The sequence below is a fragment of the Bos indicus genome, chromosome 11, assembly GCF_029378745.1.
Source record: "Bos indicus isolate NIAB-ARS_2022 breed Sahiwal x Tharparkar chromosome 11, NIAB-ARS_B.indTharparkar_mat_pri_1.0, whole genome shotgun sequence".
Classification (NCBI taxonomy): Eukaryota; Metazoa; Chordata; class Mammalia; order Artiodactyla; family Bovidae; genus Bos; species Bos indicus.
In genome coordinates, this window is record NC_091770.1 from 85,118,313 (window position 1) to 85,131,704 (window position 13,392).

The window sequence follows — 13,392 nt, forward strand, 5'->3', positions numbered from 1 at the left end:
ATGTAAGATGGAGTAAGTCATCTAGCTGATGTAAGATGGAGTAAGTCATCTAGCTGATGTAAGATGGAGTAAGTCGTCTAGCTGATGTTCCCTCTGGAAATGATGACAAAAACACAAACAAGTTCCAAAATCCCACATATTTTAGGTGTCAAAAAGCTGCAGAGAAGGTAGGAACTAAAAGTGTTAAAATTCCAGAAAACAGAGGGTCGTTTAGAAGAGAGATGATGATGACAGCTGTCCTTCCCTCCTGGCTGTGCCGGGGTGTTGCAGGCTCTGGGAGTGAGTAAGGAGCTATCCTTGGCTCTTGTGTAGGACATAAGCCTACAACTGAACTCAGACATTAGAGCTATCAGAGAAAAGCTTTCAAATATCTATGATTAGTATTTAAAGAGAGTAAAAAAGGTAACAAAATAATAGAGAATTTCACCAAGAAAAGGGGGGGATTTATAGTAGAGAACGAAGGGGTCATTTAGAAATGAAAACATGCAATGTTAGAACTTCAGTGGATGGGCTTGACAGCAGATTAGGCACAACAGAATATATAATTGAGGACCGGAGGGCCAGGTCAACAGAAAATACCCACCTCAAGTGGAGAGGAGAGAGAGAGAAAGCAAAATAAGTAAAAATAAAATAGAATAAGAGTGTAAGAGACAGTGGGGCATGATCAGAAACTTTCACATATGTGTAACTGAAGTCCTAGAAGCATAAATGGAAACAAGCCAGAGAAATAGTTGAAGAGGTAATGACTGGAAATTTTCCAAAACTGATGGAAGACACGAATCCAAATATTCAGGTAGCTCAATGAACCTCATGCAAGATAACTGCAAAGATAATGTATAGTCACCTAGAGTTTCATACCAATAAAAGTATCCCTCCAACACAAGGATGAAATAAACAGTTTTTCTAATACACAAAACTGGAGATTTATCACCTGAAAGAAGGAAAATTGTTCTCAATAGAAATATGAAAATGTTTGAAGGAATGATGAAGACTGTTGAGGGTGAATGTGGAAGTAGATGAGTCAATATTGACTGTAAAAAATACAGTAGCTGGGCTGCCCTGGAATTTAAATGCAAAGGCCTAGTAGTTATTAACACACAAGGCAGGAGTAGAGAGGAAGTGAGAGAGTTGTTAAGTTTCCAGCAGTACTTTGGGAGTAGGAAAAGTCATCTTTTGCATGAGATTGCAATATGGCAAGATGCATAGAGTAATACTAGGATAGTCACTAAAAGAATATTAGAGAGTACATAATTAAGGTGACAAGATAAAGAATAAACCAATTTCTATTAGGTAGATGTGGTAAACTGTAGATTCATGAATATTTCTGCTAGAAATGAGAATGAGAATCAGGGGACTTCCCTTTTGGTCCAATGGTTAAGACTTCACCTTCTGTATGCAGGAGATGTAGGTTCGATCCCTGATTAGGGAACTGAGATTCCACATGCCTTGCGGCCAAAAAACAAAACAAAAGAAAAACATAAAACAGAGGCAATACTGTAGCAAATTCAGTAAAGATTTAAAAAAGGGTTCACCTCACCAAAAAAACCTAAAAAAAATCAAAAGAAATGAGATTAGGGAAGCTGCACTCTATGAAGACAAATGAAGAAATTCACGTAGTTGTGTAAACACATTAATGGAAGCTGTAGGCGTAGAAAATCAACTGGCTCCCACTGATAGTCCATTAAGCAAAGTGTTTCTCGCTTCAGCAACCCAGGATAACCTTACAGTTCAAGTTAAAGTTGCCAATTACTCTCAAGTCAAAAGATCTTTATTTCGGCTATAATTACAGCCGAATTATTATGAACTCCTTCTTTCAGGTGATAAATCTCCTCCAGTTTTGTGTATCAGAAAAACTGTTTATTTCATCCTTGTGTTGGAGGGATACTTTTATTGGTATGAAACTCTAGGTGACTATGCATTATCTTTGCAGATCACAGCCAGAATAAAATCCATATTCCCTCAGGATAAGCTGAAAAGTGTAACAGGGAATATAGAATCTGTGAAAAATTCACAAGGTAAAAAATTAGAGATGGGAATATGGGAGAATGTTTCCAGATCTGATGACTGGTCATTCTAACTTTTTTTTTTCTTCCCCCCTTTCCCCAAAGTCACGTTCTGAGGAATCATCGCATGACATTTCCTCTCTGGAAATTCCTCACCTGGCTCATAAATTCACTGATGACTCAGTGAGGTTGAGAACATGAAATCCTCTAAGGTTAGACTCATGGTTTCCTTTCAGGCTCATTTAGTCTTTCATTGCAAAACCAATGCATCTGCTAACCACAGGGACATGGCTGGCGCGCACTGGAGACAAAAAAGCTCAGTGTCATTGCTGCTGAGACACGGCTGGGGACCAGGAGGCACCGTTAACGTGGGAGGGTGAACGATGATGAAGCATCACTTCTGTGGCTTCTGAGGAGTGTTCCTCCTGCAAAAAGAATCGAGTCCTCCCACCAGACCATTTCTCTGTATTTACTTGGCCAGCAGTCAAGGGCAGACTTTCTTGAAATTAGTACAATGTGTACTTATCAATGATTTAAAAGGCAGCATAAGGACCCCCTACCAAAAAAAGGCACCCTCACTGCCATACCAAGTGTAGCCGCTCGGTCGTGTCTGACCCTTTGAGACCCCACGGACTGTAGGCCACCAGGCTCCTCTGTCCATGGGATTCTCCAGGCAAGAATACTGGAGTGGGTTGCCATTTCCTTCTCCAGGGGATCTTCCCAACCCAGGGATCGAACCTGGGTCTTCCGCATCACAGGCAGATGCTTTACCCTCTGAGCCACCAGGGAAGCCCAAACTAGAATATCCCAAACCCTTTCATTTGCCATTCTAACTTAAATAGCCTGAAGGTCTTAGATTAATGTAACCTGCAAATGTATTCTTGGGTAGGGCAGTGTAAATAGGACCTCTCAAAATAAAAGCAGCCCACTGGGGAATTCAATGAAGTAAGGCTCCTTTGGAATTAAATTGCTCAAGTATCATATCCTCATGTCTTCCAGTCTTGCAGACTCTGATCAAGGCCCCATCTCTAGCTGCTCTCCCAGGGTCTTGGAGTAATATTCTAGTGTATGTGCTGTCTACTTATTTGCCTCCCTTAGCAGATTATGAACTCCTTGAAGGCAATGACTTTATACAAATCTCTGAATATGTGGGTTCAGGATCTGACATTACAGCAGTACTTTGACGATGGCTTAGGGAAAAAGAGAGAGAGAGAAGGGATGAGGGAGAGAAAGGAAACTTTGGATGAATCAGTACGTGCCCTTAGCTAATGTCCCAACATAGAAGTTTTCACTTATTTTTAAGTCAAGAGGAAAGCAAGAACCAATGAGTACAGTGATCAGAAAGTGAGTTTAGAAAACCAATGTTTGGATTATCACTCAGCTTCTCCTCCTCCAATGCTATAAGGCAAGAATTTGAAATTATTAATTTGCCATTCAAATTTTTGCAGTCTGAGTTCAAATTAGGAATTCAAATTCAATCCAAAATATGAATCTCCTGCCATTCCCCACCATCAACCCCCTAAAACAACACCAAAATAAAAATTCTCGTTATTTTCTGGTCCCTGTGATGGACACAACATTTTGCTTCTGCCTATGAAATATTTCCCAAATGGCATATTGGTAAAGAATCTGCCCACCAGTGCAGGAGACACAGGAGATTCAAGTTTGATTCCTGGGTTGGGAAGGTCTCCTGGAGGAGGGAATGGCAACCCACTTCAGTATACTTGCCTGAAAAATTCCATGGACAGAGGAGCCTGGTGGGCTGCAACCTATGGGGTCACAAAGAGTTGGACATGACTGAACACATACATGCACACTCACAGTGTGTTCTCATTGGGAATCATTCCTTATCCTTTGAATTTTACCTTAAAAAATGCTTCCAGCTTGAAAGCTTCCCCAGGCACAATTACTTTCATTCCCACTGTATTCACATTACTCTTTGTGTCCAAATTTATTACAATACTTGTCAACCTCATTTTTAATGCTTTAGCATCGAAGCTTCTTTCCTAGGCAGTGTGTAAGCTCTTATAGCACCAATCCTGTGTTTCATTTATTTCTAGATCTCCAGTGTCTAGGACGTTGGTGGCCCCTAACGCAAAGCAGGCACTTGGTAAAATGTTGACTCAAGAAATATTTAACAAAGATGATCTCAGACAGATTCCCCGCAGTACTAGAGAAATCTGACTGAGGACACTGAATAGCAAGAAAGGTGCCGGGCCCTCACTGCACTGAGATGGACCTACCACCTCTGTGGGATAGGAAGTGTCTGCAACTTGCAAGCCACCAAAGGTGGTAATAAGCAAGGCTCTGTGTATGTGTGTGTGTGTGTGCTCAGTTGTGTCTGACTCCTTGCAGCCCTATGGACTGTAGCCTACTAGGCTCCTCTGTTCATGGGATTTCCCAGGTAAGCATTCTGGAGTGGGTTGCTATTTCCTCCTCTAGGGGATCTTCCCAACCCAGGGGTCGAACCCACATCTCCTGTGTCTCCTGCATTGGCAGGTGGATTCATCACCACTGTGCCAATTAGCAAGATTAGCAGAAGGAAAAAAAAATCATAGGAATCTGATTCATTACCTTGAAGTTGTTACTTAATGTTGCTTCAGCACTGAGTCCTGAAAAGGACTTTGTAATAGTCATTAGAATAATTGTGTTGAAATCCTAGCTCAGATCCCTACCTGATATACTGGGAAATCAAGATGACTATGACAGAAACTATCCAATGTTTATTAAAATCACCCAAAGCAATGTGTCCTTCCTCCTGAGCCCACTGTTAGGGTACCTGTCCCAATGCCCTTCCACCAGATATGACTGTAAGCCTGGGTTCTGACTGATGTACTCCTCAGCAGAAGTTTTATTTTCCGCTTTCAAGCCTGAATCACTCAAATCTTTCATGGGATCCTCCACATACTGCTTCTTCCATCATCTGCTAGACAGGGATGACTGAAGACTCCAAGGTCTAGGGGGTTACAGACCATTACAGAGGAGGAGTCAGCATCTCTGAACACATGGAGAAGAACCCACTCTTCCTTCCTACTGCCAGCCCCCATCAGAGTAGGGTAAGAATGATAAAGAGCTCACACCTCAGTAGCTTTCTGTGTTCAAGGTTCTTCTTATAATTATTTGCCTGCCACACTGACCAATACAATGGTCCAGCTTGTCTCTTATCTGATGAATAGGATTCTAATTCCTGTACTGCCCGCTTCCCAGGGTTAATGTAGAGATTAGCATAAGGTTTTGTCAACCATAACATCCTTAACCCATCTGAGTTTATTGTTGCTTTTTCTTACTGGAACTTGGGCAAGGAAAGGAAATCATTTCAGAGGAATTGTTTCATGGTGGGAGACCACTCTGGAAAGCGTAGATCTTGTCCAGAATGAGTTGGAAGAATCTTTTATTTTAATGAACACTTGAGCTGAATAGTCTATGATGGAGTAGAGTTGTCTCTCAAATTTATTCAGTTTGGCCTTGAGGTCTGGTAAAGTTGTTCTAGAAAATGACCCTCAGTCCTCTGGGCATTTGCTACTCTATGTGTGATCCTGGGTGATGTATACTTTCTTTGTGCCTTAATGTCATTATCCATCTAATGAGGGGTTGAGCCAGAGACCTTCTGTGCCTCTTGGTCTTGCTAACCCTCCGTGGAAGTGGCTGTCTGTCTGTCGTGGACGTGTTTGAGGGCAGTGCAGTTGATTTGGAAGATGTCATGAAGGAGATTCCAACCTCGGGGAGGATTGCCTGACCTGTTGTCCTGAAAGTCTTTTTCAAGCCAAAGATTTTTGAGATGGCTTTATGACAAGGAGGATTATGAGTCAGACTCTTTTCTGGTTCTATTTCAGGAAACTCGTGGGAGGCAGTGTGCTGTTGTGGAAGAGAAAAAGGGCACTGGAGTCACCCAGACCTGGGTATGAAATTTGACTCGAAAATTCACCAGCAGTGTAAGATGGAAACATTTGGCTGACTCCCTGAGCCTCAGTTCCCTTCTCTGTCAAATGGGTGCAAGAGCACCCACTCCCAGGTCATGCTGGGTGCTCACAAGGGTGGCATGAGAAAGCACTTGAATACTGTTTTGCACTAAGAGCACACAACGCATTCATTCTGGAACACACTTCTCAGGAATATGCAGCACGTTTCCTGAAACTTTCACAGATTCTGAAGGTGGGGTGAGCACCATCGTTTCTCTAACTTAGTAAATTGACCTTTGTTGGTACTTCTATAGTACATGGACATGTTTGTTTTCATGGTTTAAAGCGACCAAGTGTATTATTTAGAGAAATGTATTTCGAGTATTCCAACACAGCCTTGGCTTCCTCAAGGACATTAGAAAAATAATATCCACTATCAGTGTTTTGGGAAAGTTAAATAAACCATGACATAAAATATCAAGTTCTTGTAATGTCAGTAGGATTCAAATTCATTTCTTCTTTTAGAGATCAAACAGTTATCATTCAGTTACAGTATGCCCCACTATGTGTGCTATGGCAGGATTCAGCAGTAGACGAATCAGAGCTATGACTATAGCTAGCATTTATCAGTTATTTACTACGGACCAGGCACTGGGCTAAGTGCAACTACTTAATATAGACCAGGCACAGGACTAAGTTATATATTGTGTGTGTATATATATATATATATATATATCTGTGTGTATATATATGTATATCACTGTATACATATATATAACTATGTACATATGTATATATATGTATATATGCTATATATGTATAACATGCACACATATATGCATTGTTATTGTGACCCCATGGACTGCAGCCCACCAGGCTCCTCTGTCCATGAGATTTTCCAGGCAAGGATACTGGAATGGGTTGCCATTTCCTTCTCCAGGGGATCTTCCCAACCCAGGGATTGAACTCCGGTCTCCTGCACTGCAGGCAGATTCTTTACGGACTGAGCTACAAGGGAAGCCATGTATTGTGTATATGTATATATAAAACAATGCATATATGTAAAACCGATTCACTTTGCTGTGCACTTGAAGCTAACACAACACTGTAAATCAACTATATTCCAATTTAAAACAAGAAATTTGTATTCAACAAATCTTAACTTGTGCGGGGTCCCCTCAATATGCTCTGCTGCTGCTGCTGCTGCTAAGTCACTTCAGTCGTGTCCGACTCTTTTCGACCCCATAGACAGCAGCCCACCAGGGTTCCCCGTCCCTGGGATTCTCCAGGCAAGAACACTGGAGTGGGTTGCCATTTCCTTCTCCAATGCATGAAAGTAAAAAGTGAAAGTGAATATGCTCTAATTTTATACATACTTTTACTAACTGAGGGCTGCGTAGATTGGATCTATAATAGACTCCACATTTTTCTTCAATCATGTTGACTACTTCTAGTCCTGAATAGAAACCGTATATTTAGAATCTGCTTCAAAGAAGTAATTTCTCATTCTTTTCAAGAACTCCCTCTTACCGGTAGAGTTCATAGTAGCTGTGAAAAAATCTCTAAATATTGATGAAAGCCATACCTTCACCTCCATATAGATAATAGTATCAAGTGGAGGAACATACACTGGGATTGAACCCCAGGCTCTGCTTCTGCCATTCATTTGCTGTGTGGCCTCAGGAAAATCAACCCTCTGTTTCCTTGTCCCTGTTTTCCTGTTCAACTCAAAAGTGAGGAACCCGGAGGCAAGTTTATGGAGCTCTGCGTAAACAAGAAGGAGCTGGACAAATGCACAGCAGCTTTGATAACTAGAGAGGAGACATTACAGCCCCTGCAAGCGGTGCGACAGTTGTCCCTGTGCACGTGGAGAGGAGGATGTTGTATTTTTTTTTTTTGGTAGCAGCTTTACTAAGATATAATTCATATACCACACAATTCCTCTATTTACAGTGTATTTTTAATGACTGGATGCGCCCTTCTGCCTCATTGACCTGGTTCTAAATCTTCTCTGTGTTTACTCTGTTGACTTTTTGTACAGTTGGTGTGACCTAGGCTTAGAGAAGAAGCAGTCATGCTGGGTGACCTTGATTTGCAGAGCTCTGGGTCCCTTGGTTTTCGGTATGAGTTGTCCTGACCTCCTCTTGCTTGTTCAGCCAGTGGAGGAGCAGGAAGGGGAAGGGCGGAGGGGAGTTCCCACCCTTTCCTGCACAACAGCAGAGACCTCAAACCTGCCCCAGCCACCAGGCCTGAGAACAAAAGGGGCGAGCTTTCGTGCATCTCATGTGCCTCTACTCGATACCCAACTTGAAAACATCTTTTTCTCCTTCTTAAATTGTCTTCCTCTCTAATTTTTTTCTTTTCCTTTTAAGGACTCAAAAGTACCTGATTACATGCAAGTGTCCATCAGTAATACAAAAACATCACCAGAGGGAAAAAATCACATCAGTAAATATTTGCATCCTACTCAGCTTTAGACAGGCTTCCCTGGTGGTTCAAAAGTAAAGAAGCCACCTGCCAATGCAGGAGTCACAGGAGACATGGGTTCAATCCCCGTGTCGGGGAGCTCCCTTGGAGGAGGGCATGGCCACCCACTCCAGTATTCTTGCCTTTAGAATCCCCATGGACAGAGGAGTTTGGTGGGCTACAGTCCATAGGGTCACAAAGAGTCAGACATGACTGAAGCAACTGAGCACGCACGCATGCAGCTTTAGACAATGATCATTGAAATTACCTGTTTTCACTCATTTAATGTATTATCTCTGACATGCAGTACCTGTTCTCCCTCCTGAGACAGAGATGTGCTCCAGTTAGTGTGAATAGGATAGATGTCTTTATTTGGATATGACATGATTTTTTCTTTAATAACTGTTGATCACATTTAATGTGGCTCCAGACCAAAAAATGAGAGAGCTACCCACTGATACATCAGACAGTGCTGACTGGGGGGCAGCTAAGGATGCCTGGAGAGGAGGGCACAGCTCGGGTAGAGAGAAGAGGCCCTGGGTTATGAGTTGGCAGCCTAACCTTCTGGTCTTTTTCTTCCTTTCATTTTTCCAGCTCAGATTATTGAGTGCCTTCTTCGGACTTTGGTTTCATCACCTGCACATCGAAAGAGAGTCTTTCTAGTGCCCCTAGAACTATGCAGACATGCAGGTCTACAAGTCTAAGATCCAGCTTAAAACGGAAATAAATAAATAAATAAATAAGCCCCCATTTCTACAGAAGAATTAGCTGCCCGTAGGCACAAGGTGTCAGACATATCAGAACGTCTCTCCTCCTTTCTCTTTCAGCTTGTTTTTGAAGCCCAAGGAAAATCTCCAGCTTGTCTCCCTTTAAATAAGGAAAGCGACAAAGTCTGTCCTTTGGCCTGATTGCGTCTCATTTCGGTGCCTCATGCCCCCCTCTTTCCCATCCTGACCCCCTCAGATTTTATTGACCATTCATGGAGTGACCAAATCTATATCAGAAAAAGCTACCGCAAGTCTGCTATTATACACGGATGTAAGGCTGACTCGTGCTCTCTGGCTTTGGGCAGTAAGTAAGAGAAAGAACTGTATTTTCCCTGGTGATGAAGGCATGTTTAAATCAATTATTTTGCATGCCAAGTCACTTCAGTCATGTTTGATTCTTTGCAACTCTGTGGACTCTAGCTCACCAGGCTCCTCTGTCCATGGGATCCTTTAGGCAAGAGTACTGGAGTGGGTTGCCATGGCTTCCTCCAGGGGAATCTGCCTGACCCAGGGATAGATCTTTACTGCAACATTGTGAGGTTATCTTATGGGGAGCTAATGGTTAAAAAATGGAGGTGTTTGGAGGGATGCAGGAAGCAGAGCTGGGGGAGCAGGCTCCTGGGGTCCTGAATCCAGTGTTTTTTCCAGAACACCCTTCTCCTTCCTTCAGATGTTCAGAAAGCAACGGAACTGATGGTAGATAGAAAGTAAGGGCTCTAGGGCACCGACAGGGAGGCTCAACACAGAAGTCTGCTCTCAAGGACCATGACTGTCCTTGCAATTGTATCTTTATTTACAGAGCTCGGACAAGGCCTGAAACTTGGGAGACTCACCGATGTGTGTTGGGAGGATGAGGAGCACAGGCTGGGGAGGGGAGACCTTGGGACGGAGCAGTGCTGAGCTGGGCTCTGGACGCTGGGTCCTCAGGGGCAGGGAACGGAAAGTGATTCTGTGTGGCTAGAACATTGGGATGAAGAAGGGGAAATGAGGAAGGGCTATAGATTATAATCATGGAGAAACGAGTTTAAAGGAGACATTCTAACACTGTGCTCTAAGCAATGGAGATCCTAAAACTATTGTTTCAAATGAAATAATAACACACCCATGTGAACAAATAAAGACTAATTACAATAGCCAGGCATTTAAATGGCCACAGAGCCAGAGAGCTTCCAGAAATGTGGGAGATCTTGCCCCACTGGGACTACTACTCTCTTGACAGTAAGTAAATGCACCCCCTCCCCCAATTTTTTGTGCGCTGTCTCATTTTTGAGACTAGCTAGAGAAGTTCTTTCTCCTGGTATCTTTTGTGTCTCATTCTCTAGCACATTTGCTTATGAATAGGGTGAACAACTCATCTTGGTTTGCCTGAAATATTCCTGGTTTGAGCATGAAGAGTCCTGCTTCCCCGGAAACCATTCATCCCTGGATATGTTTATTATGAATATGTGGACATCTCTGGTGTTGGGTTCTGGCCCAGTCTTTTCTCCTGAAATCTATACCCATATATCCAATCATGTTAAGGCAACTTCTTTGGGGTGACTCAGAGTTAATTAAAACCCGGTGTCTCTCCTACTGATCTCATAATTTCCTGCTGTCCAAAACAGCAACTCAGCCATCGTGCCAGCACCATCCACCCAGTTGCTCAATCTAGAAACATAGACAATCACAGGACTCCTCTCTCTGACTCATTCTAAACACTTCTCAAAGACCTCTCAGACCCACCCCTTCCCCTCTCCCCTCGTCCCACCACCACTGTCTCAGACCAAACCGTGGTCAACCCGTCCCTAAAGTTTTGTAACAGAATCTTGATTTTCCTTCTTACTCCTCTAACGAGTATTTTAAAACCATAATCAGAGTGATGACTTAAAAAAGCAAAACTGATCCTGTAACTGTGCTGTTTAGTAACTGCCAGTGATTTGCATCTAAACTCCCTGACCCAGCTCACAAGGTCTGTCGTATCTGAGGCATGATCCCACGGGCAGGGTGTCCACAGATGTTCTCCCATTGACTCGGATCGGGGAGGGAGGTCAGAATGACTTTCGATTCAGAAGTGTTAGTTGCTCAGTTGTGTACGACTCTTGGTGACCCCCATGTACTGTAGCCCACCAGGCTTCTCTGTCTATGGATTCTCCAGGTAAGCACACTGGAGTGGGTGTCCTTCTCCAAGGAGTCTTCCTGACCCAGAGATTGAACCTGCATCTCTTGCATTGCAGGTGGATTCTTTCCCATCTGAATCACCAGGGAAGCCCTTAGATTCAGAGACAGTCTAAAATGAACCTCAAGCCTAAACCACAATTTCTAATCCAGGCTTTAGCAAGCCTGGTAAAGGAGATTAGGCTGATGACAAGTCCAGACAGTATTCTTCCCATGTATACACTTTACTTCTTAGAGAGCTTTTGTATGGGAAGGGCTGGTCCTGGGGCATAAGTTTCCTTTAAGCACATATATATATATATATGTGGCTATTCGAAAGTATCACTCATATAACATGTCATTGTATGTGTGCTCAGTTGCTCAGTTGTATCTAACTCTTTGTGACCCCAGGGACTGTAGCCCACCAGGCTCCTCTGTCCATTAGATTTTTCCAGGCAAGAATACTAGAGTGGATTTCCATTTCCTCCTCCAGGTGGTCTTTCTGACCCAGGGATCAAACCCACATCTCTTGCATGTCCTGCATTTTTAACCACTGAGCTACCTGGGAAGTAAACTCTCTCAAGGAGCCAATTTTGCTTTCAATGTCAGTGAGAAAAATTCCAGTGGGTCACATACATACCTACCACACTCTGCTATAATCATATCCATGCACACACACATACACACAGTAGAACGACATTATATATGAAGAAAATATTCTAAAATTATGCATATGTAGCAAAAAACACAAATATTCAAAATGACACTGGGTCATCCTTTTTTGATTGGACCTTTAATTAAGCAGTTACATTGTTTTGAAGCCCGTGTGTGTAAACATTATGGGCTCAGAGGGACTCACAGCAGATGAAGGGCTCACACTGAGACCCTGGGACCTCAGACCCATGACAACATCTTAGGTGGTGTTCGTTCCCCATCTCATACTCACCCTGGGACATCTGCTGCCTGAGTGCAGCAGTGGACAAGCCTCTCTCTCTCTCTCTCTCTGTTTTCGGTCTCAGTTCTCCAGATAAAATGAACCAGCAAGATCTATCTCACATCATGAGAGCTAATTCCTTAGGAAGGCTGACAATCCCAAGATCTGCAGTCCACAAGCTGGAGACCAGGACAGTTGAGGGTGTGATTCAAACCAAGTCCATGTCTGAAGGCAGGAGATTTATGTCCTAGCACTAAGACAGTCAGGCAGAGACAAAATTCTTTCTGACTCTACACTTTTGTTATTCCGGCTTTCAATGGATTGGATGAGGTCCAGCCACATTGAAAGGGGCCATGGGCTTTGTTCATACACTGATTCAAATGTTCATCTCATGGAGAAACACTCTCCTAGACACATTCTGAAAAACGTTTAACCCAATATCTGGAAACCCCATGTCCCAGTCAAGTTGACGTATAAAGTTAACTCTGTCTCTGTCTATCTGCCTCTCTCTCTCATTTTTAGTTGACAGCACATAATAGAGCAGTTATAGTGCAAAATGCATACAACCCATTTAGGGGGCCAAGAAGAGGAAGTCATTTATTTTGCCTCCTGTTGGAGCAGTGTCAGGGAAAACATCTCAGAGAGTTCACTTTCAAGCACCTCTTGAAGGAGGCGTTTCTAAATGGAAATTGTGGTGTAGAGGCTGCAGCATAGCCAGGGCTATGAGAGATGCCCCTTAAGTATGATTTCAATGATATGATATGACTGCCACACTGACTTTTGAGTGGTTTCTTTTTCCTATGATATTCTTTCTCTTTTTCTTATCTGTCTCAGCCTCTCTCCAGGAAAGACCAAAGTATCTAGAAATAAAAGAGTTCCCTAAAAAAAGAAAACATGTTGGCTTAGAAGTCAGAGAATCTGGTTCTAAGCGGATGCTTTAGGCAAATTACTTCCTCTGCAAGCCTCTGCAGAGGCTTATTTGTCCAAAAGGGTTAAAACTTTCTAGTGGACAGTACTGATGTCATTTAAATAAACCACACAGGAAAAAGAATACAGCTAGAGACCAACCCAAAGAGGACTTGGTAAATCTGGCTTCACGTCCCTCCCCTGTACACCTGGGGTGCTATCCCCACAGGATGCCAGCCAAGGGCTGAGCCATCAGCCTGGGCCAGAGAGGAGGCCACCCGCTT

General features: G+C 43.0%; 1 non-coding gene across 1 annotated transcript; it reads right to left on the bottom strand.

Moving 5' to 3' along the window:
* Positions 1 to 2,720: 2,720 nt before the first annotated feature.
* TRNAH-GUG (transfer RNA histidin (anticodon GUG)) lies at positions 2,721 to 2,792 on the bottom strand. The gene has a single exon. It is a non-coding gene; the product is annotated as a tRNA-His (tRNA).
* Between the last annotated feature and the right edge of the window lie 10,600 nt (positions 2,793 to 13,392).